General features: G+C 40.4%; 1 protein-coding gene across 2 annotated transcripts in view; it reads left to right on the top strand.

The window, feature by feature from the left end:
- Positions 1 to 273: 273 nt before the first annotated feature.
- The window catches only part of ncoa1 (nuclear receptor coactivator 1), a 59174-nt gene continuing 36499 nt past the window's right edge, over positions 274 to 22948 (top strand). For both annotated transcript variants that reach the window (XM_076168045.1, XM_076168044.1), the window contains exon 1: positions 274 to 893. The gene's annotated coding sequence lies outside the window, so the exon portion shown is untranslated. The remainder of the gene's footprint in view (positions 894 to 22948) is intronic.

Here is a 22948-nt window from a genome sequence, read left to right as displayed (position 1 = left end):
ACACCAGTGATAATTCTAAACATCACTACTTTCTCAGGCCAGGCGCTGTTTTGAACAGAGCATGACTTCCTTACTTGTGAATGTACCCAACACACTCTTTATGTGTGGTGCATGGCCACCACATGCAGGCCGGTCGAACCGTTGTTATTTACAGCGCACAGTGCTGCTCCATGTTGGTTTCTTTCCACGCTAACTATGCTGGAAAGCTATAGCTCGCGGCCCTCCTTGCGAACGAGCCTCGGCGCTGCGCGCGCACGAGCAGTCCTGTTTGTTTGTGTTGAGAGATTGGAAATGGCGGAGAGGATACACCAAAGCGATAACTTCAGGTTAAAAACGCGAGTGCACCGTCATTGACAAAAAGATAATACAAGGACGTGGTTCACGGAGTTTCATAGGGTTTTCTACGGCCGATGGAGTTGAAGTCGGACAAAGCGATGAATAATTTTAGGACCAGGGTTTGGAATTAGCAAGCAGTTCGGACAGCTAAGCTAACCGTGTTTGCTTGTGGCGTTTGCCAGCTCCAAATCGTGTGTGATTTTTAACCACGCAGGCTTGTTTGTCAACATAGCTAAGATTACGTTAGAGTGTTGGCTCATAAGGTTACATAAAACTTTTGATCTACTGTCCGAGCCACTCGGCCTCACAACATGATCGTCACAACTGACGGCGAAATTCCCAATCTAAAGTAACGCTTAGAGCGGTTCAAAAGTCTAAAGACATCTGACTCCCCTTGTCGTGAGCAAATGGTAAGCTGGCTAGGTGACTTAGCTCACTGGCTTGTTTTGCGGCTGATCTAAAATACTGTTTGCATGGGAATTAATCATTCATCGTGACAACCAACAAGGCCCCGTGGAGGGGGTCGTTATTCACAAGTTGGACATTCGACAATAAAGGTAAGCCAGCCGAGAAACAACGCAGCTAACACAAACATGGCAACATGTCAACCAGGTAACCCACAATTTTTACTGTGCTGCAGTGAGAATCAGGGTAAGCCGAGAGCAGCTCAACATGCCTGAGTTTGCAGCGTAACGTTACTAAAAGTCCTCAGCACCATGTTCTTTTTACATGTATACTATATATAACACTCGCGTTGACATTTTACTCTTTTGCCATCTGGAATGAAGGAAAGCAGGCAGTTCTTACGTAAGCCAGTCCAGGGTGTCGCTGCAATTCATTTGTTTTACCTGCACCCAGGACGCGAAACATGAGAGAACATCTTGGCCTCATACAGTACGCCAAGGAGGAGAAGGTCCTACAGATACAGCGCATTATATTTAATATGGCCGAGAGAACAATTACCTAAAGAGGACATCAACAAAAGTCTTTCATTAACATACACAAGATGCATTGGAATTTACTGCATTTTCTAGGCGGTTTCTATGGATATTCCAAGTCTTACATGGCCCATTGCTCTCTTAATACTTTTAAACTAGTTTTTGAAACCGGGTTAAAACTTGTGTTGCATCTGCGTTAATGCTCTCATACAGAACGTGAAACAAATAAATCACTGTCACGATCTATAATTTTCTCACACTCATTGATGTTAATGGGTCTTAACGAGAATCAATAAAAACCTGTGCACATGAATGTGTTTCAGAAACTGTCATGTCAGAAATGACACGTTTTTTTTCTTACTTTCGTATGTGCTATTAAAAGATTAGATATGTATCATGTTGTTAATTTGACATTGTTGCACAGAAAAGGGTGCAGTCAATAGTGATTGTCCTCAAATGACCCATAGTAATGACCTACTTAACTTCTTTTTGACACCAAACATCTTTGTTTGTGGTATGTAATATGTTTAAATAAATGTAGGTAAGGGACTCTCAAATGTAAGTAGAATTTAAATTGTTCTGTAGACAGAATCTATCTATCTATCTATCTATCTATCTATCTATCTATCTATCTATCTATCTATCTATCTATCTATCTATCTATCTATCTATCTATCTCTAGAAGAGAAAAACAGAGAAATTAGGAGTGAAATGAGAATAACCACTGTTAGGTTAGTCTGAAGCTATTTTGTCTATTTTTCGGCATGTGAGTAGCTTATATTCATGTATTTCTTTACAGTTGTCTTATATGCTGGAGTGAAGTCTTCAGTGCATATCTTGCATACATTTTATGACTGACTATTTCCTGTTGCTGGTGCATGTTCCATTTTACAAGTTAAAGTGTTATCTAGTGTTGGTGTTTGTCAGGTTGTCAAGTTCTGATTGACTGCATTTAAGCTTGGCCTCTCTCGACTTAGATGTAGTGTACCCAAGAGACAGGTTATAGAGATCAATGTAGACCTTAGTTATTAATTTCAAAGTTTGTGACTCTGTCACTCCAATCAGAGTTTATCTGCTGTTGAGGAGGATTGCCTCGGTATGAACCCTGGGCAGGTACAGTATGTAAATCAGCAAGACGTCTGTCTGTCTGTCTGTCTGTCTGTCTGTCTGTCTGTCTGTGTATATTATCCTTTTTTCTCCTTTCCTCCAATTGGGACTTGACTATGAAGCAAGGGATGTAATGTAGGCCCTCAACCAAAACATGTCACTGCTTGGTGAATTTACTCACTTCCTCAGCTAAAAAAGAGTTAAATCTGATGATGAGGAGATGGAAGGATATTTTGGAGGAAAATTATTCTGCTTGGTAACCCCACAGGATCCCTTAGAATAAAATCACATGCATTAATTATTTTTTCATTACAAAACAATAATATTCCCATTGTTTGTAACACATACCTGGTATGTCAACCTAAGGATGAGCTGCATTTGAGAGAAATTGTTTGGAGTGGGAGCCCTCCTCCTCCCTTCACAGCTAAGCTCTGTCTGTATAGAGAATGAGCAGCCATTTTAGCACACAGCACTGCTGCAGCCTGCCTGCCACTGTCACAGCATTCTTGTACTGGAGCCTGCAGTAGGTTTACTCGCTGTTTGTTTTGAACCCCCACCCCCCCGCCCCTCCCCCCTGCGCACCTGCAACCAACCCGTGAAAATGTCACCCAGATGCTTGTATTCTAAGTTTGAAAAGAACACCGGCCCACTAAATGCTGCCACCGTGATTGGCAAATCGAACTTCAGGGACAATAGTGTGCAGTCTTGATTTTCTTTTATTGTTTGTTTTACTTCTGTTGTCAAAATACCGGAATTCTGACTTTGACACCGGCATACATTTTCATATGTGGGATGAATATTTAGGTTCTGTTCCAAGGCCCTTACTGGAAACAAAATTTGATGCAAAGTATTACAGAACAACTCTTGTGTTTTCCATCTTTAGCTGCTGTTAGAAAAGTTTGTAATGTGTTGGTAAATTGTGGCTCAGTGTTTCTTCATCAGCTTTGTGAGCGACATGATTCTGTATCTCTTGTTTTGTCACCAGAAGCAGTACAATGCTGCATAGTGTTTAGAGATCAAAGCCTTAATAATTCCTATTAACCTTTTTAATCTTTATTACAGAACCATGGTGGTAGTGGCTGTGATTTGGTGTAGGTAATAAAATTTACATGGTTTTTCCTATCTGAGAAACTGGTCGTTTGATGCAGCCCCCCAGCGCACAAACATTTACTACTATTTCTACTATGGCTGACAGCTCACAGCGTTTTTCGGTCCTCACCCGGTTTCCATCCCAGCCTCCTGTGATCATTCGATAACTTGACGGTGCTCTGTAATCTTGTTGTATAAAGTATTTGGGTAGTGGTTTGGTGTTTCTTTGTATGTTATTGTTATGGTTGTGAGTTGTTAGTTGATCACTGTAAATGAATTTCGCACTGTATTCATATTGTTTGATGATTTATTTTCTTGTTGAGTGGCTGACTTGACAATGGGGTGAGGACATTCTTATTTTTTTTACATTTGTTTTACATCCCGATACCCCTGGATCAGGTCGTAACATACTTAAATTAGGGTTAGAAGAATGCAGTGCATGCTGGAACCCTATTGTTTTTCCTCGGATTCTATTGTTGTTTTTATTATTATAAGCGGTCTAAGCACTAGTGGTGCTGGAACCCTATGGTTTTTGCTCTGATTCTATTCTATTGTTTTTATTTTTATAAACGGTCCAAGCACTAGTACTGCTGGAAACCTATTGTCTTTGCTCAGGGTTTTATTATTATTATTATTGTTGTTATTATTATTATTATTATCATTATTAGTACTGGTATTATTAGTATTATTAATTTTAACTTGTTCAATGATTCCAAAGTTAAAAATAACTCATATGCTGATATGAAGTAGTCGCTGGACTTTTGACTTGGGGTACTAGTGTCAACAGGTGAGGCAGCCTCATTATGAATAGTGCATTTCTGATTTTTTTTTTTACATTGTATGCTAGAAGCTTTGCTTAATTCTTTTCACACTGTGTCAAAAAATGCTCTATTACCAAAATATTGTCAAAATTACACCAAATATTAGAATTCTTTAAATCAGCGGTTCTTAACCTTTTTGACCTCGGGGCCTAACTTTTCAAGTACAAAGGGGCCCGGGGCCTATTCAAATATTAACACTGTATTGGTTTAACTAATCGATCTGTATTCAATAACTAAATCAAATCCACTTACAGTAACAAGCAACAACATTGTCAAATAAATTACATGATACAATGTGATCATCACAGACATTTATTTACCATATGTAAGTAAACCTGCACATACAAGATGCTGAACAGGCAAATAATTCACGGAACAACACAGGAGTACAAATTTAAATGCTCAAGTCAGGCCTAATAACACAAAAATAACTTGTTATTAGATTTTACTACAGCAAAAAAGGAGGGACATGTAAATTTGATCAAAATTGTTATTATATTATTATGTGATGATAAAATAGATTCATTCAAAATTTTAAAAGTTTCAAATTAAATAGATCAATAAATAAACTGTAAATAAAATTTGATTAAGGGTAAATAAATATACAGCCTCATAATCGGCATATGAATTTGACAATTGCGTCATATCTGTGACAAATGAACAGTCACAACAGTCAATTTTTTGACAAGCTACAAGTCCCTTTTATGTTCACCTCTTAATGAGACACTTGGGCCTGTCTCTCAGACACGATCAGATCCAGTCTGGGTGGAATGGGGGAAAGGCTCACTCTCGGAGTAGCCTCCAGTGTTGCTCGGAGTCTGTTTTGGGCTTCGGTCTTAGTTGTGGCCACAATGGAGAATCCTGATTCACACAGGTGTGTAGTCTTGAATTGGATAAGGAGTTTCACAGCCCTCAGTGCCAGACATGGGTACTCCTTTGAGACAGCAATCCAGAAGGAGCCCAGTCCAGTTTGCCCCATTGCAACTTTTAAGTGCTGTTGGTGGAATCTTCCAGAAGCTGGGACTCCAGATGTGAGGGCAAAGCAACATCATTTTCCGTGGGATCCACAGAAAATGGGTCCAAAATCCACTTGTGTCCCTCTCTGGGATCCCCAGGAAAGTATTCATTAAATTTCTCAGCCAGTTGTGAGAGGTGCTGATCTTTACCTGAGGGTGTTTTCCAAAATGTCAGATTAAACATGCCTATGCTCTTTGTGTGGGCCCTCGTAGTCCACAAAGCAAGTTTCCTTCTGAAAGCTTGAACTTGAGATGTTCAGCTGGTTCAGCAGTGAAAAATGGCAGGCAAGTTCAGCTGTGAACTTCGTGTTGGCATAGTCATGTGCAAGAGGAGATTTCTTGTCAGTTAGAAAATAGAAGACCTAATTCGTCAGTTTATTAGCCATCTCACCTTACTGTGATAGAGCTGGACATTATCTGCTTCTGTGTCGTTACAAAGCTTGGGAAAACATTTGGAGTTCACAGCATTATTTATAATGGAGTTGATGGTTTTCACACTTACATCCATCACCTCGTGGAAGTCTGGTGACGTCTTTTTAGCTGCAAGGCTTTCAAGGTGGAGAAAATGGTGGGTCCATTTAGCTTCTGGTGCACAATCAAGTATCTGCCTGATGATACAAATGTAATGTTTTGCCTGGTTTCCCTTGTCTGTAGGTGAATTGCTTTGTGCCACATCTGATTGGTTAGCATTACATTACATTACATTACGATCATTTGGCAGACGCTTTTATCCAAAGCGACTTACATTTATATTACCACCCTTCGCAGAGGGGGGAGCAATTGAGGGTTCGGTGCCTTGCTCAAGGGCACCTCGGCAGGGACTCGAACCGGCGACCCTTCGGTTCCCAAGCGGTTCCCAAGCGGTTCCCAAGCGGAAGCTCTACCCACTGAGCCACTGCCTCCCATTAGCATGACTTGTACACAAGGGGCATCGTACTTCTGATTGATAAGCAAGTCTGTGACGTTTGTAAAACAATAGATGCCGCAATTTAAAACCAGGGTCAGATGTGTTGCATTTTGTATAACCTAAATTGCAGCCTTTGCGATTGGGTAGGCGCGCTCTTTGAAATCGCAATTGTAAAATGATTTGTCGTTCATCCCTAGTGTAAAGCTTATTGAGAACATTTTTTTCTAACGGTGCAGCAAGGAAAGGAAGATTGAAAATCAGTCTGTAGCTGCTGAGGTCAGCACTGTTCAGGTGGGGTTTCTTAAGGAGAGGTCTCACTATTGCGATTTTAAGAGTGGTTGGGAAGAAACCGAAATGTAGAGATGTAGTACATTTATCTTAGTTTTTTATTATACATTTATTATTATAGGTTGTATCCTGAAAGAGACATTGATGCTTCTTCTTTAGAAACAAACTGCCATGTAGGAATGGTTGGTCCCCTCTCCCTTCCCGCGTTTTCTTTTTTCTCTCTCTCCCTCTCCCAGCACAGCCTACGATGCAATCTGTAACTGCCTCAACTGTTGTTTGACATCATTCTGTAAAAAAACTGAACCTATCATCGAACCAACAGTACTGATGTCATCCATGACTCGGCATCCACACTTCTGTTTAACCCTAACTCTGTACATTTGTACACAACCTTCGGCGGCTGTGGCTTTCTGCTGTTGCTTTAAAAAAAATTTTACTTGATCATTACCTAGTTTTCTCCAGGGTTCCAGTTCCCCCTTCTTCTCTCTTTCTAACTTTGCCTCTCTTCGCTCCTGTATGTTTATTGAGATGAGTAAAATAATAATAATAAATACATAACCTGTATATGAGAACTGGCTACACGCATGGATCAGACTAGCAGGAGTGGGATAAGGTGGCCTCACAACCTTTACTTTGACACTGAACACAACTATTCATCTCCAATTGCCATTGACCAGGGTCACTGTCCCCCCATCCCCTTATACATTTTATCTTTTATTTTATCTATCTCACTCCATGGCTCCCAATCAACATTCTCCGCCCCTCTTTCTGTATCAAAAACGATCTCCAAAATGTCCCATAACTGTATGCTCACTGTCATGTAAAATGCTTTCTTCAATAAAAATATACAACAAATTAACAATTGAAGCCTGGCTATTTAAACTGCCACCCAGAGAGTACTATTATTCTTCATTACATTACGATCATTTTGGCAGATGTTTTTATCCAAAGCAACTCACATTACATTACCACCCTTCGCAGAGGGGGGAACAATTTAGAGTTCGGTACCTTGCTCAGGGGCACCTAGGCAGGGACTCGAAGCAGAAGCTCAGAGTGGTTCCCAAGCGGAAGCTCTACCCACTGAGCTAATGCCTCCACTGCCTTCAGCAGTGATTTTAGAAAAGTGGGCTTGCCTTCCCACCCTGACATGGGGTATGTGTTTGTATAGCCAAAGTCATAGCCATTGATGCGGAAATGAAGTCTATTAGTCTAAGTAAAATCATTTTTGTCATAGATGTTCATCAAATCAGAGAACTCAGGAAAAAAGATGGCGTGAGCTGCAATACATAGTTACAGACAGGGCTCGACAATGTGAGCATACCGCTCACATTTGTGACAACATATGTGTGCGGACTGTAAAAAGTATTTTGGTAAACTGCATTTTTCTGCAGTACCCAAGCCAAACAAAAATAAAGCAAAACAACAACAAAAAGCGAGTTTGTATATTTGTATGTATATTTAGCATGGACGGGTTGAAGAATACAATGTCTTTATTCTGATGCTTGCATTCAGGGGTTTGATTGATCCTTAACAGTCGAGTTACGTAGAGTTGTATTTACAGTATATTCAGTTATATGTCCTGTTTCACCCTAGGGATGAGTCCACATGATTAATGTTCTTGTCTGAGTAAGTCATACAGGTATGTATTGCCTTTGTATGCAAATACATTTTTCACTTGTGTATTAGTAGTTCATAACTTGAAATATACCCTTGGTTAATTTTCGGGTTAAATATGTGACCTTAATTTATTCTCAATTTAATGTGAGCGAGAGCGAGAGACCAATTCCAGCATAAAGAGTGTGAGTGAATGTCGTGGTGGAGGTGCATCATTCTGTCAGACTCAACCTTCAATCTGACTGTGACCAGATTACACGGGTACCTGTCATAATGGACAGGTGTGCTGTTCTGTAATCTCACACAATGTGTAGTGAAGTAGAGGCTAATTACAACAGAAATGGGGAAAGAGATATAACTGGCAGGTGTTGAAGTACGATAGGACCTGGTTTTACTGGCTGTTTGCGGATCCTTAAAGTCTTATATTTCTTTGCAAAATCAAGGACTTAATTATCATTGATTATGACATAATCCTTGAATCCACCGTTCAAAGGTCTTAAAAATGCCACCAACCTATTTTATTTACTATTCCGCATACTAAGTCGAGCAACGGAGCAAACTGCATTAACTAATTACCTACTACCTACAAGCGTACAGAGCTGTATAAAGAGTGGTTCACTGAATCAATGTATAAAGATATAATAGTAATAAATTGAATAAACTTTATAAAAATTACAAAGACAAATAAGAACATTTGAGATAATTAATATTGTATTATAAAAAGCTACGTTACAGTCATAGCTTTTTTTGCTATTGTGATCCTGACTTGAGACTTGTCAGAAAGGGAGTTGAAATGGCTTTTTACACTGTTATATTCTAGAATCTAGATCTATATCAGAAAGACTGTCATCTATTTCGTCCAGTTGATCAAATACCCTTATCCATCCTCTACAATGATTTTCTGGTATCAAGTATATTTTGTTTTGAATATACAGTGCTAGAAAAATGTTATTGCATATTTGAATATTTGCCTATCCGATTGTTAACATGAAGTGAATTATTGTAAAGGGAAATTAGGCTTCTAATGCATTTTAGTCCACACAGTCTGTAAATCGCTTTTAATATTTAAAACCACACTGATTCCAAACTGAACAGAACCTTTGTGATGAAGATCATGAGCCCTTATTTATTATTTTTTATGTATCTTTAGCCAGGGCTTTTTCACTGGGCTTTTTGATATGTACTGAGCGATCGTCAGTGTTTTCTGATGTAGCCCTCTAATGAGGATGTCCCCTGTCTGTGTGCAATCAGTGCATTTTTTTTTGCTGTCAATTCCTTTGCCAATATTTGTGTGGGAGCCAATTTGCCCCTTACTGTGTGCAATTTTTTGATGGTTTTGTCATTTAGTTTTTTGTTTATGACATTAGAATCAGAAAACATGTTTTGGCCAAGTATGCTGTCACAGACAATGTTTTCGGCAGTTGTTAGCTCTATAGTACAGTGTTTTTCAACCGGTGTGCTGTGAGAGATCGTCAGGTGTGCTGTGGGAAATTATCCAACTTCACTCGATTAGTCCGCGAGCCGAGCCGGTGATCCGAAAACTGTCCTGCCCCCCACCCCCTTTTTCCCCTCTGTCCGTCAACAGAAGTGTTGCGTACAATCGCAGCGCAAATTTCGAAGCGCACGCGCGCCCCCCCCCTCCCTCCGTCCGTCAACAAAAGTGTTGCGTTGGATCTTTGACGGGCTTTGTTGATGTTCATGACGCTTAATGTCTGCTCACATACGTAGGTCGAGCTAAAAAATGACAGCAACTTATGTGCCGTCCTTTGGAAACATGGCTTTGTTAAGTGAAGCATAAAAGTCATTCTGTTTAAGAGAATTAAACTTCTCCTTTAGGACGGGGTCATATTCAAGATCGATCAGTTCCAAATGCTGCGCCTGTGGCGCTGTTTCAGGGCCTTGTGACAGGGTACCGGACACCAGTTGAAGTGACTTTTCAATGTTTTCAAACTCAGAGAACCTACGGCAGAATTCTCCATGCAGGTTGTCAAGTGATTTGCTGTATTTCTTTGCGTTTCGCGTCGCCTCTTTTTCTTGCGTTGACTGCTTGCTAGCGCAGTTAGCGTGCTTCGTAGCAAAGTGACGGCTGATATTGTAATCTTTGAAAACCACGTTTCTTGGCATATCAGCATACAGCCTTTAAACGGACTTCAGTGAAAAAATATTTTGTTGTCCACTCCGAATTAAACTCTCGGCACTCACTGTCCACATTTCATTTCTTTGACCCGCTCATTTTTACAGAAGGGCTCGTAGGGCAAAGCGAAAAAGTGAAGAAGGGAGTAATATGGTCAATGCCTCTGAAGTGCGCCATCTATTGGGGAAACGCGGGCATTGCGGGGAAATGTAAATCGAACGAGGTTTATTTAAAATAGAAAATAATTGAATAATAGTATAATAATAATTCGGCTGGCCGGATTAAAAAGCCCAACTGGCCGTATATGGCTGCGGGCCGTAGTTTGCCCATGTCTGATATACATGTTTACAGACAATAAATAGACAAGACAAGATAAAAACACAAGATAAAATAAAGTGCAAGTACAGCTTAGCAACTATATCTATAAAGATGTATGCTAAGGGGAGGAATGTGCATTGATGTTCTTCCTCAGTCCTTGAGGATGTGCCCGCCTCCTGATTCTTGAGTTGTACAGGTCCTGGAGGGCGGGCAGGGGCGCACCATTAATCCTTTTCGGGCCAAGTCTAGCATGGTTTGAAATTGATTACATAATTTGTCGTATTGTTTAAAATACTTCAGTGGGAACTTAACTGGGATGGCTTGTAGGAGATAAATAAGTACAGGGGCACAATTTGTCTTGAGAATGTTGGCCTTACCCCATAGAGTCAAGAGCAGAGGGTTGCATCAAAAATCAGAACATCATCTGTGTACAGCATAACTTTATGAGCTGTCCCTCCTATTTGAGTCCCTGTAAAATCACAAGCTATATACGTATGGCAGCAGCTAGAGGCTCGAGTGCCAGATGGGAATATAAGGGATCCTCCTGTGCAGTACCTTTTCATAAGTCTAAACTATAGGGTATGACACCATTAGTAAGGACTGTTGCTTTGGGGTTAACATGGAAGCTGCCAGCCAATTAATTTCTTGCCAAATCCATAGCGCAGGACCGCCACTCGACCCTATCGGACGCTTCCGCTGAGATCACTGCCATAGGGAAATTCTATCTGAGAATACCATGCATTTTCTCGCTGTCTGATGAATCTTGCTAACATCCTGCTTGCTTTGTTCCTTTCCTCACAATGTGTAAATAAAATACTATATAAGGCAAAACTCTGCTCTCTGGGTCAATAAAGTTCATACATCAGGCAGGTGACAATGAGATACTAGTAAATAATTTATATATATGATAATACAAGTATTTGGCCAATCTAACCTCTTGCAAAAAAGATGCATACTGAAGAATATGGCCTCTAAAAAAGCTTTCCAGGTCACTCCAGCAGATGGTGTCGATGGTAAATTTGTGTCTGTGTAGAAATTTATTTAGTTACATAGAGCTTGACTAAAGTTTGCATCCAAGAGCAGACTTTTTTGCAAATGGGAAACCAGAGATATGCACACATATTCATTATTTTTGTGGAGCAGCACACTCGGAAGGAGGTTTACGGTCAAGATTAGGGTCTATAACTTGATTAAAGTCTCCCCCTAGGATAACAGGAAAATCACTCATCCTCCTCTATTCTTTTCAATTTCTCTAAGAAAATGTGTATTCTGTGCATAAACATTAACCAAGATCAATGTGAACCCCTGTATTTTTGCAAAAATCAGTAGGAGTCTCCCTGAATGATCTCTATTGCCCTTTCCGCATTTAAAATGTAGGCCATTTCTCATAAGAATTGCCTCTCCCCTGCCTCTTGTTGTGCCACAAGATGAATATGAATGTCCTACCCAACTAGCATCTATCTTTCCAACCTCTGATTTAAGGAAGGACAGGGATTTCTTTTCTTTTGGTCAGATTATTCAACCCCTTTATGTTCCACAAAATCAGGCCAAATCTCTTATTATTGTCAGCACACAACATAAAATTTGATAGTCCAAATTTTCTTGCTCCCAGCTGTGGAGAAAAGAATGATTAAAATACGAATCATTATAACTCTAAAAATTATAATAACACTGAAAAAAGAGTACTATGGTCTTCCAGTTCAAGAGTGGCCTGGAGGAAAGAAAGAGGGTCGCCCTTCTCGCAATACTCAGGGAAACATGATCCGTAGGTTATTACGTCTCTTGCAGTTGTCGAGGTTGTCCACCTTTTGGCATAGTGCATCCATCTCAGTAGCAGTAGCTCAGTGGGTAGAGCTTCCGCTTGGGAACTGGAGGGTCGCCGGTTCGAGTCCCTGCCAAGGTGCCCCTGAGCAAGGCACCGAACCCTCAGTTGCTCCCCCCTCTGCGTAGGGTGGTAATGTAATGTAAGTCGCTTTGGATAAAAGCGTCTGCCAAATGCTCGTAATGTAATGTAATGTAATCTCAGCTAGGGTGGCAGGGGGATTGGCTTTCAAAGCTCTATTAGTGTCCTCCAAGAAATCCAACCGGCCCTAGATATCATTCAGGCGACAGCTACTAGACAACTAGTTGACCATCCATGGAGTCTGTAGAACTTGTATTTTCTTCCCCTTCTTGTCATCTTTTTCATTTGAAGGAACCACATGTCTACATATGCATGTAGTCACTCTTTGAAACCTTTAACAGTGTGATACTTAAGAGATCCCGAGAGCGAAATTTTGCAGCCAATATCCAACAAACATTACGTGTCATTCAGCATGGTAAATGTTATATTTAGAGTCTGTCTTTTATTCATTTGATGCAACAAAAGTTACAAGAAGTTGTCAGAACAGAAGAAGCACTTTTAGCAATAGTAATATAAAATCTATGTAGTGTACTAGATATACATATTAACGAGGTGCAGTTAATGAAAACTGGATGGGAAGACGGAAATTTCCTCACCACTTACTGAAACAGCCACGCACTAGCCGGCATACCATACCGTCACATTTTTCATGTTCCAGCTTTACCTCAACAGTATTGCTACATTGGGTCAACAGTCCATGAGCAGGGTGGGAAGAGTCATTCATGATGCTGGCAGCCCTGTACCTGCATCTGCTGGTTAAATGTCCCAAATTTCTAGAAAACTGCTGCCAAGGATCTTCTGTGCAGACTTGACTACCCGTTGCAGAGCCTTCCTGTCTGCAGCAGAGTGGTTTCCATACCACATAGTGACACAGGATGTGAGAATGCTCCCCACCAGACATCTGTAGAAGGATGTGAGGATTGGGGTCCTCAGGCCAGCCCGTTCAAGCCTCCTCAGGAAGTACAGCCAGTGGTGGGCCTTCTTTATTAAGCTGCTGGAGTTGGTCTTCCTGGTGATGTGTGTTCGCAGGTATTCAAAGCTGGGGATGAGCTCAACAGCTTTCCCCCCGATGCAGATGGGAGCAGGATGGCTCCTAATGGCTTTTCTGAAGTCACAATTTCCTTTGTTTTATTCACATTGATACAGAGATCGTTAGGTCTGCACCAGATGTTCCACCTCTAGCCTGAACTCCATCTCATAGTTGATTGTGTGCTTAAGAATGTGGCTGAGCAGTTGTAGGTCAGCAGAGTGTACAGCAAGGGGGTTCAGAACACATCCCTAAGGGGACCCAGTGTTGAGGATGATGGGGGAGGAAGTGGTGTCGTGGAGGCTCCTGTTTGTTAAAATGACCAGGACCACAGTGCACAGTGATGGGTCTCCAATTTGTGTATCAGTGTTAGTGGGATGATTGTATTGAAAGCGCAGCTAAAATCTAGGAACAACAGTCTGACATAGGAGTCACCTTTGTTTGTGTGAGCGAGATATTGAAGATGCCAGTCAACACCTCTGAGAGTTGGTTTGCACAGTCTTTTGGAATGTCTGGTGTTGACCAGGCCTGCAACTTTGCTGGGCTGGACTGTCAGAAGGGACCTCCCTAACATTCTAAGTTCTCAGAAGGGATCTGACCTGTGCATTCAGCCAGGGTTTCTAGTTAGGGTAGATGGTGATTGTTCGTTATCCACATGATGGATGATGCATATTCTCCCAGATCCACCTCTCTAGCATTTGTTGCTGCTTCCCTGATCTTCCCAAGATCTGCCAGTCAGTGCAAGCAAAGCAGTCCTGGAGCACTGGAGTGTCACTGAGCTACACAGTGTCTTTTGTGTTGGTTTCATTGTCTTCAGCACAGGGCTCTAGAAATGTGGTCAGACAGTCTGAGGTGGGGGCGGGGGATTGCCCCACCTCAAAGCCATTGACAACCAACTGCTGGACGCCCTGAAGTTTGCCTACAGAGCCAACAGTCCTGTCAATGACACAGTAAACATGGCCCTCTACTTCTTCCTCCAGCATCTGGACTCCCCAGAAACCTAGGCCAGGACCCTATTTGTTGACTTCAGCTCAGTCTTCATCCCGGGTCTGCTACAGGAGAAACTCTCCCGTGCATGTGCCTGACTCAACCTGTTGCTGGATTATAGACCTTCTGTCAGACCGGGTGAAAGTAGTCTAACAGCTAAGTCTATTGACTGTGTCTGGTACACGAAAACATTTATAGGCTTTGGCTGATTCAAAATGCTGCAGCCAGACCTTTAACTCACACCAATTGGGGAGCGCATGCTTTGAGCACCTTCAGGTTGACGCCAGCAGTGCCTGAAGCCTCGCTTGTGTGGAATTCACACAAGCACACAGCTGACCATAGGATGAGGATGGCCTGAGAATGTTCATGAGTTTAATTGCTCTATCACAATCACAATTTCAGTACACTCCTCTGCCAAAGTGGATTACTGAGCAGACTAGTGAATAGCAGTGCAGTGGTATCTGGACAGGTCTGGAATTACCACTTTCATGCGATTCAAAGCTTCTTTCTCCCTTCCTATAATGGAGGGTGCCCCATCTGTGGTAATAGAGACCACATATTTCTATATACTGTGCCAACATCTTTATGGCCAGATATGCTGTATGTCCTCTCCTCTTATGTGCATTGCCAGTGCTGTCACACCTAAGAGTTCCTCACAGAAGTCCTTTCTCCCTGCACTGTAAACTCACAACACCAAATGCTGGGCATTATCCTTTACATGAGTTGATTTATCCACTTCTAAGCCAATGCATGGTGCACTCTCAATGGCAGCAACAAGCTGTGTCTACACATCCTCTGCTCATACTTTAGATCTGACTGAGAGATCTGCATAATTGTTTGCCACTGATTCTCTTTTTGTTTGCCGTGTAGCAACATCTCCACAGCCGCATGTATGCACTCCTTCGCTGTCTCTCCATCAGAAAATTGCTTTTGTATCCTCAGCAAACACTCCTTTGCACAGTGTTGAGCAATGAGGGATTGTGAGAGGACCTCTGTTCTTGTTCAACACTCATCAGTGTCCTTACTGGGCTCTGAGCTCACTTATTTACTGTGTCGTTACGGCAGGCTGCTGTATGTTTGAATGTTTCTTCAAAGTGCCAGTGTTTGTTTCATAATGATATTTTATGTTTCCAGTTTTCATGATGGCCGCCAACTTTAGATGTATAAGACACACTAGCAGTGGTTGTTACAAAGCGAATGACTGCATAGTGTTTTAGGTGCTTTCATGCTGGGAGGGGGTCACGGTATGGGGTGGTGTGAAGTAGCAGGGGGTGAGGGGGTTTCCTCAAGAATTTTTTTTTTACTGAAAACTATGCATTTTTACATTGGACTATCAGCATTACCACATTTGTGAACCAATGCTTTGATTAAAACCACTTTATGTTGCATATGGGTCTCCTGAAAATGTGGTAATTTTTCACACTTACGTCATCCGGCAGCATTGCTAAAACCAGGTTTACAGTGAATTCATTACACTACAACTCATTTTAGTTCAGGGGCCACATTCAGCCCAATTTAAACTCAAGTGGGCCGGATTAGGAAGATCATTTCATAACAACCTAAAAATCGATGTAAATGGACAACTCCAAGTTTTCCCTTTGTTTTAGTGCAAAGAGCTACTAGTTCATATTGCAAATGTTTACTTTTATTAACATAATGAACAACCTGAAATTTCTTAGGTAAAACAAGTCCAATTTCAACAATAAACAATAATAACAATACAGTATATATAAAACAACTTGGCAAGATCTAGAAATTATTTTAAATGTACATACATTTACACATCTGTGTAGTAATGTGAACTGAACTGACTCACTAGCGGTGGATGAATCCCAAAAAAGTCTTGGAGGAACATAGAGAGTTCAATTCTGCCTGGACAGTTGCAATTTGCTTTCACTGCCAACAATACAGGAGATAATTCGCTTGCTATATGGAGAGAAATTTAAGAGAAATTAAAATAAATAAGAGAAGGAAAAAGCAAAATGTTCAAGGACATTTCCAGAACAAACACGCAGCATTTAGTGAAAAGTACCAAGCTAAAATTGAACGTAAAAGAGCGGTTTGAATACTGCTGTGTGCTAATTTCAAGAAGATCGTAAGGCACGGAAAGCCGTTCATAAAATAATTATTTACTAAATTATCAGAATCCTTCCTCAGATAATCACCTTCGTTAAACACTGATCTGACGCTGATGTCGAATCACTGCATTTTAGTGGCGGGATGCCACACTTTGTCGGTCACAAAATCAATATGCATTGTGGGAAAGGTTTTTTATGGACAATGTACGGTTATAAGCAGCATAGAGGTTTATTTTCCTCTCGCCACATAAAATGACGTTGAGTTTTTTTAATTGAGTTTGACACGTGCACTATGCAATAAAAAGCAATTTTAGGATATTGCATTAAAACAAACAAAAAAGTCTCAAATTATCATAGCCATATTGTGAGCACTTCACCTTGTGTTCTTGTTAAAACCTTTCTACAAAATATTTGTTTTCTTCACCTCTAGGTTGAGGACATTTAGGCATGTTGGATCACCACAAAACTGCTGGTGTACTGTAGCCCTTAGAAATCAGTTGACAACCTTCTGAAAGAGGCGTGTCTTTCGCAAGTGATATTCTAACCGAGACTTCTAAGGCGCGAGGTGTAAGGAAGCGCCTGTTTCTCCAAAGCTGAAACAGGACAGAATACAGAGGAAAAAATTGCGGCACTTCTTTAAGTCTTCGTTACCCTACTGAGATTAGATCAGATTAATGGCACAATTCTCGCCTGGAAAAAAAGCTTCTGCGGCACTCTAGTACTCCTCCATTTTCTGGAGTAAATGGAGGAAAGGAGAAAGGTAAAGTCATATAATGACAGGAACATGGAGTGGATGTGGCATGGATCTTTGAAGTGTATGTGGCATTTACATCTTCTCGTAGTTCTAACATTTAATGGAACTAAACTTCTATCTGCAAATACAACAATACACATCCTCCAAGCGGACTCCAAAAAGAAGTATAGTAACTATTTAATATGCAAGTGTTGTTTATGTCTGCGTGTTGTAAGTATTACAGAAGTAAGTTATTACAGTTTTTTGCACATACGGGTGCGAGATGTCCAGACTGGAATTGCACGCATGCAACATTCAAAGACCAATGTGAACAACTTAACAAAACAATAAAACATGAGCCATAAATCAGAAATGAGCACCAAGGCTTGCAGTCTGACCACAACCTCAGTTAACAGTCATGACCCAATGCCCCAGATTTTATGACGAAGGGCAGGCAGCAGTATGAAGAGGAGAGTTTCATATGTGCCTTGCAGTCTGTGGTTTTATTTGTGAGGAATCAAAACAGTGGTTTGCCAAAACATTGTAGCTGTGACTTGTTTTCATAAAAGGGGTTTTGCCAGTGAGCATTCTGGAAAAACAGAGCATGAGCACATGGAGTCACATCTGGATGTATGCTTATTCCCTGGGGGAACTAGTGAGTAAATTAAATGTAGTCACTGTTGTGTACATATGGATGTATAAAACAGTTTTGTGAAGTGGAGCATATAGGTGTTGTGTGCCTGAGTTTGAGAGGATAGGTCATAATGTCCCATTTTTACCAAGGTGTCATGTTATTGGCTCTCAGCCATCAGATATGGCATCAGTATATTTGTTGCAAAAGGTGTTTAGACTGTACAGCAATTATTATCATCGTCATGAATTGAATGACGATGATACAATACTTTACATTGTTAAGTATTGTAAGGATGAAAAAACCCACACCCTAATATGGACAGAGATAGTTAACTGTGTTTTATTTGACTTAGTAAATATGAATGGCAATGTGATTTAGTGATGCTTATTTAGCTTCACAGAGAGGAATGGCACAATAGAAGTGAGATGAATGGTGGATAGTTTACTAACATGAGTGACAGTTACAACAGCTGAGACAGTGTAAAACAAAGTGATACAAATGATGAAATATAGAAAATCATACGCAGTTTTAACACTGTTGGTGTGTTTTGCATAATTTTTAAGCAGTGCTCCAGTCACTTGATACTGCTTTACAAATACGCCATCCCAATGCTATTAGTTGTATTGCGTTGATTTCAGTTGTGCCACAATCCAAATTATTACTCAAGAAGAACAAGACTGAATGATTAGGTTCATAGGTGTGTAATATAGAACGTCTGCCTTGTTCTGTTCTGAAGAGACACAGCGGAAGAATTATGTTTTATGACAGTTGGAGTGTTTTCACAGCTTAGATTGTTTGGTTCAGTTCAGTCAGTTTATTTTCTCCTTCAGTAGTTTATTTTAGATCTGAAGACAACAATTAGGGGGTACACAAAAACAACTGCACAGAGTTGTTTGAGGTTGTTTGAGTGATATCATCTGGTAGCATGAACAACATTTGCACTAGTTCCATTGACAGGGCTGTCAATTGATCTATTGATTGATTTTAGAACCAGAGACTGTTTCATGTTCATTTACATTATGTTCATGGGTTAACATTTAAGTAGGGTAAACTACAGCTTTGATTAGCCGCAGTAAATCCACATGATGCCTTGAAATCAGGCCAGAACATGCACATTCATAAAAGGTACTGTCAAGTTTGATGCCACATTAAGGGTGAAAAGCATCCCTCAAAGTTTTCTTTCATTCATAAACAATAGTTTTTGCCTATTCACTGATTGCTTGTGATTTGTATGAAACATGGCTCTCCTGTCTTTTTCTGTGCATTTCACGGATTACTGGTTACTTAATGCAGCACTCTCAATATTAGAGTAGAACATTTGCGATAAGTCACATTAAGGTGTGCAATATCGTGCCTCCAATTGTGCATGCTTCCAGCAAGAAATGATAAACAAATGCAGGACGTAGTGTATATAACAGATAGATAGACTTTATTTATCCTGCAAAGGTAATTGTCATGTTACAGCATTGTATAATGTAAAAACAGCAGCCACGACAACCAATCAAGTAAAAATAATAAAATGCAAAAAGTATACACAAGACAAATAAATTAAATAGCCATGACAAAGCTATAATTGAAGCTGTACACATGCGTTGAAAGCTATAAACAAACAAAAAAACGAAATGTGGTAAATAAAGCGGATATGGAATGGATGAATTTAAACTGCGAATGTGAGAGTTCAATTAAAACTAGTGCAATAGTGACAATGTACAATTCACAGTCCGATCACCTGTCAGCCAGAGGAGAGCTGTTGTAAAGTGTGATAATGGAAGGGAGGAATGATTTCCTGAATCCCTATCGGCGAGAGCGGAACTGAATGAGTATGTTGAAAATTAGCTCTGTTCTATGTCAAATTTGTCATTGAGTGGATGGGCTGGGTTGTCAATGATACAGAGCTATTTGTTCAGTGACCTCCTCTCCATCACAGAGACAAATGGCTTCAGGTTGTGGCCAATGACATACCTGGCTTTTCGGATCAAGGTAAATGGCACTCGCTACATCATAGGAAGAGGCTTGCCTCCATGCTTGTGCTGCCAGAGGACCTGGCTCAAATATATATCACAGCCACTGTGGTGCATCTGAGATCAGCCTTGGCCAGACCTCAACACCACTAATGCAGAAAGTTTTGTCTCAATGTTTTTTCTGACATTTAAAGATACATTCTCACTAGCATCACCAGCATCTTTCTGCACATGTAGAATTATCTCATCTTCCTCAGGAAATATTCCGCTGATCCTCATCTATATATTAAATTCAGGTCAACTTTATTTATATAGAAATAAATCACACCAAACATTATCTCAAGGCACTTAACATACAGGGCATTTAAAGAAACCCAACATTCCCCCATGAGCTTCCACAAGAACCTGTGAGATGAGAGAGCAAAGAAAACTCCAGGGAAGGAGTAAAGTTAGTGAAATGCAGGAGTGATGCAATGACATGGATATGTACAAATGGAGAGGGGAGCAGGAGAGAGGAGCTTAGTGCATCATGGAAAGTCCCACAGCAGTCTTGGCCTATAGCAGGGCCTGGCCGGCCCTAACTATAAGCTTTATCAAAAAGGAAAGTTTGAAGCCTACTCTTAGATGCAGAGAGGGTGATGCCCCCTGAACCCAATTTGAAAGATGTATCCAGGAGAGAGTGCCCTGATAACAACACTCCTGTTCTACTTTTGGAGATACTAGGAACCACAAGTAAGCCTGCATTGTGGTAGTGCAGCGTTCTAGTCGGGTAATAGGGAACTGTTTTTCAACCTTGTTTGAGCTAAGGCACATTTTTTACATTATAAAAATCCCAACCAAAAGTGTTACAAAATGACACATTTACAATGACAATTAGTCAACAGTCTCTCAATTTATTTGTACTCACTTAGTTATAATGGTTTTGCAGGCAGTTATTATTAATGTCTCTGCCACAGTGTGTGGCTTTTTTAATCTGGCAGCTACTAAGTAGCTAGCTTTGAGAGCACTTGCAGACACCATTGTAGTTTTTCTCATAAAGGTTGCCTGTTCCTCCGTGTTTTTTCCCAGGCGAACAAAATCGTCTGTGTTCTTGCTTTGAAGTGACGGGTGATTTGTTTGGAGATGGCGTTTAAGCTAGCTTGGGACCATGACACTGGTCACTGGTCACACATTCTAAGCTTTTCCCCACACACCAAGCATGACGGAGTCGGTGCATCAGGATCCCCGGTGAAAGTAACTCCAAACGAAAGATATCTTTCGCTGTATTTGCTTGAGCCCACCATTTTTGCTTTCTTTTGACCATCACTCATATTACTCTCTTCACCTTTGAAGAGTTTGTCCAGGGCCCAGTTCGGAGTCTTCATTTTTCCTTTTCAAATATTTATCCACCGCTGTATGTCTTGTCACCGACACCTCTCGCATGCGTCGAAGTTGGATAATTTCCCACCACACACCTAATGACTCTCTCTGTGCTGCTGCACACTAGTGAAAATCACTGTAATACGGTACTATGAACTCTTTAAGGTATGATGGAGCCTGACCATTAAGCACAAAATGAGCAGAAGAATGATAAATTCTACTCTGGAGAAGTATGATATCTTTTCCTAGTTTTTGTCAGTATACATGCAGCTGCATTCTGGACCAACTGCAGAGTTTTTTGAGACTTATAAGGGCAGCTTAATAATTATGAACTACAACACTACGACAAGATTTTCTGCATCATTCTGTGACAGAATGTGCCTGATTTTTGCAATTTTGCACAAGTGAAAATATGCAGTCCTTGATATTTGTTTAATGTGTGAGTTAAATGACATGTCCTCATCAAAGATGACTCCTAGATTTCTTACCGGGTTGCTGAAGGCCAAGGCTATGTCATCCTTGATTGCTATCTCATTAGTGTTTTGTCAGAGTTAAGTAGGAGATAATTACAGGACATCCAGGTCTTTATGTCCTTCAGGCATGCTTGGAGTTTATTTAATTAACAATTATTATAGCAATGAAAATATAGTAGTGTTTCTGAATTATGTTTCGTAACGGATGTAAATATAAAGTGATATATAAATAGCATTGGCCTAAGCTCTGAACTTTGAGGAACGCAGTGTTGTTGGTGCATGGAAGATTCATTATTTACATGAACAAACTGAAATCGATCTGACAGATACGAGAAACAAGTTTGATACAGTTCTGCTAATGGCAATTAGATGTTCTAGTCTATGTAGTAGAATGTGGTGGTCAATGGTGTCGAATACAGGGCTCCACCTAAAGATTTTTTTCCGATCAGTCGATAAATCTACAGAATTTATTTTATTGCTCAATTAGTACAACAATTAATTTTCCCAAAATAAATATCAAATTTGTCTCAATAATATTTCAATATTTTATTCAATCATCTTCTCTTGAAAACATACAAATTTAACAAAACAAAGTTTGCACTGTATTATTCCACAACAAAACAGCCCAGCCTTAACTGGTGATCTCCGTTTTTTCAGTCCAACAATTTCAGCAAGTGCCTTTTCAATTCAAGTAAAACTGATAGAGTGCAATCTGCATTAGGCAGTCCAACAACAAAAATAAATTAAACAATGTAATATTGAAGTCACTTTCAGAAGGAATAATTGTGCATCCTCAAGTTTAGCAGCCCAACATAAAGTCATCTTGCATTAAAATGAGTGCAATTTGAGTAACACAAGAATAACTAAAACGTATCTCAGTCTGAATCACATCTCAATAACACAAACACACTAACACAAACACCCAAGCACATACACACAATGTCTCCTTCTTCCTCTCTTTCTTAGGCCATGGGTCTCTTTGTGTTCTGACTAAAAACATGGTTAGGCATTCAGCTCACTAATACGTGACTTCAACAGAAAATATAAAAGTCAACCGAAAATATGAAAGGGCCGAATAACGGCGCATGGTAGCATCGGTGCAGAAATTACTTTCAACATTCGACAGTTACAAAATCCATTTCAAGTGACTCCAGAATCAGTGTTGATAATCCAAATATATCATGCTTGGTGGGCGGGAACCAAAGGTAAACAGGACTTGCGTTGC

This window comes from Genypterus blacodes, unplaced genomic scaffold, assembly GCF_046128005.1.
Source record: "Genypterus blacodes isolate CSIRO-AG114 ecotype Tasmania unplaced genomic scaffold, CSIRO-AGI_Gbla_v1 ptg000185l_1, whole genome shotgun sequence".
Classification (NCBI taxonomy): Eukaryota; Metazoa; Chordata; class Actinopteri; order Ophidiiformes; family Ophidiidae; genus Genypterus; species Genypterus blacodes.
Note: the sequence above shows the minus strand (reverse complement) of the source record. Positions and strands in the feature narration are given on the sequence as shown.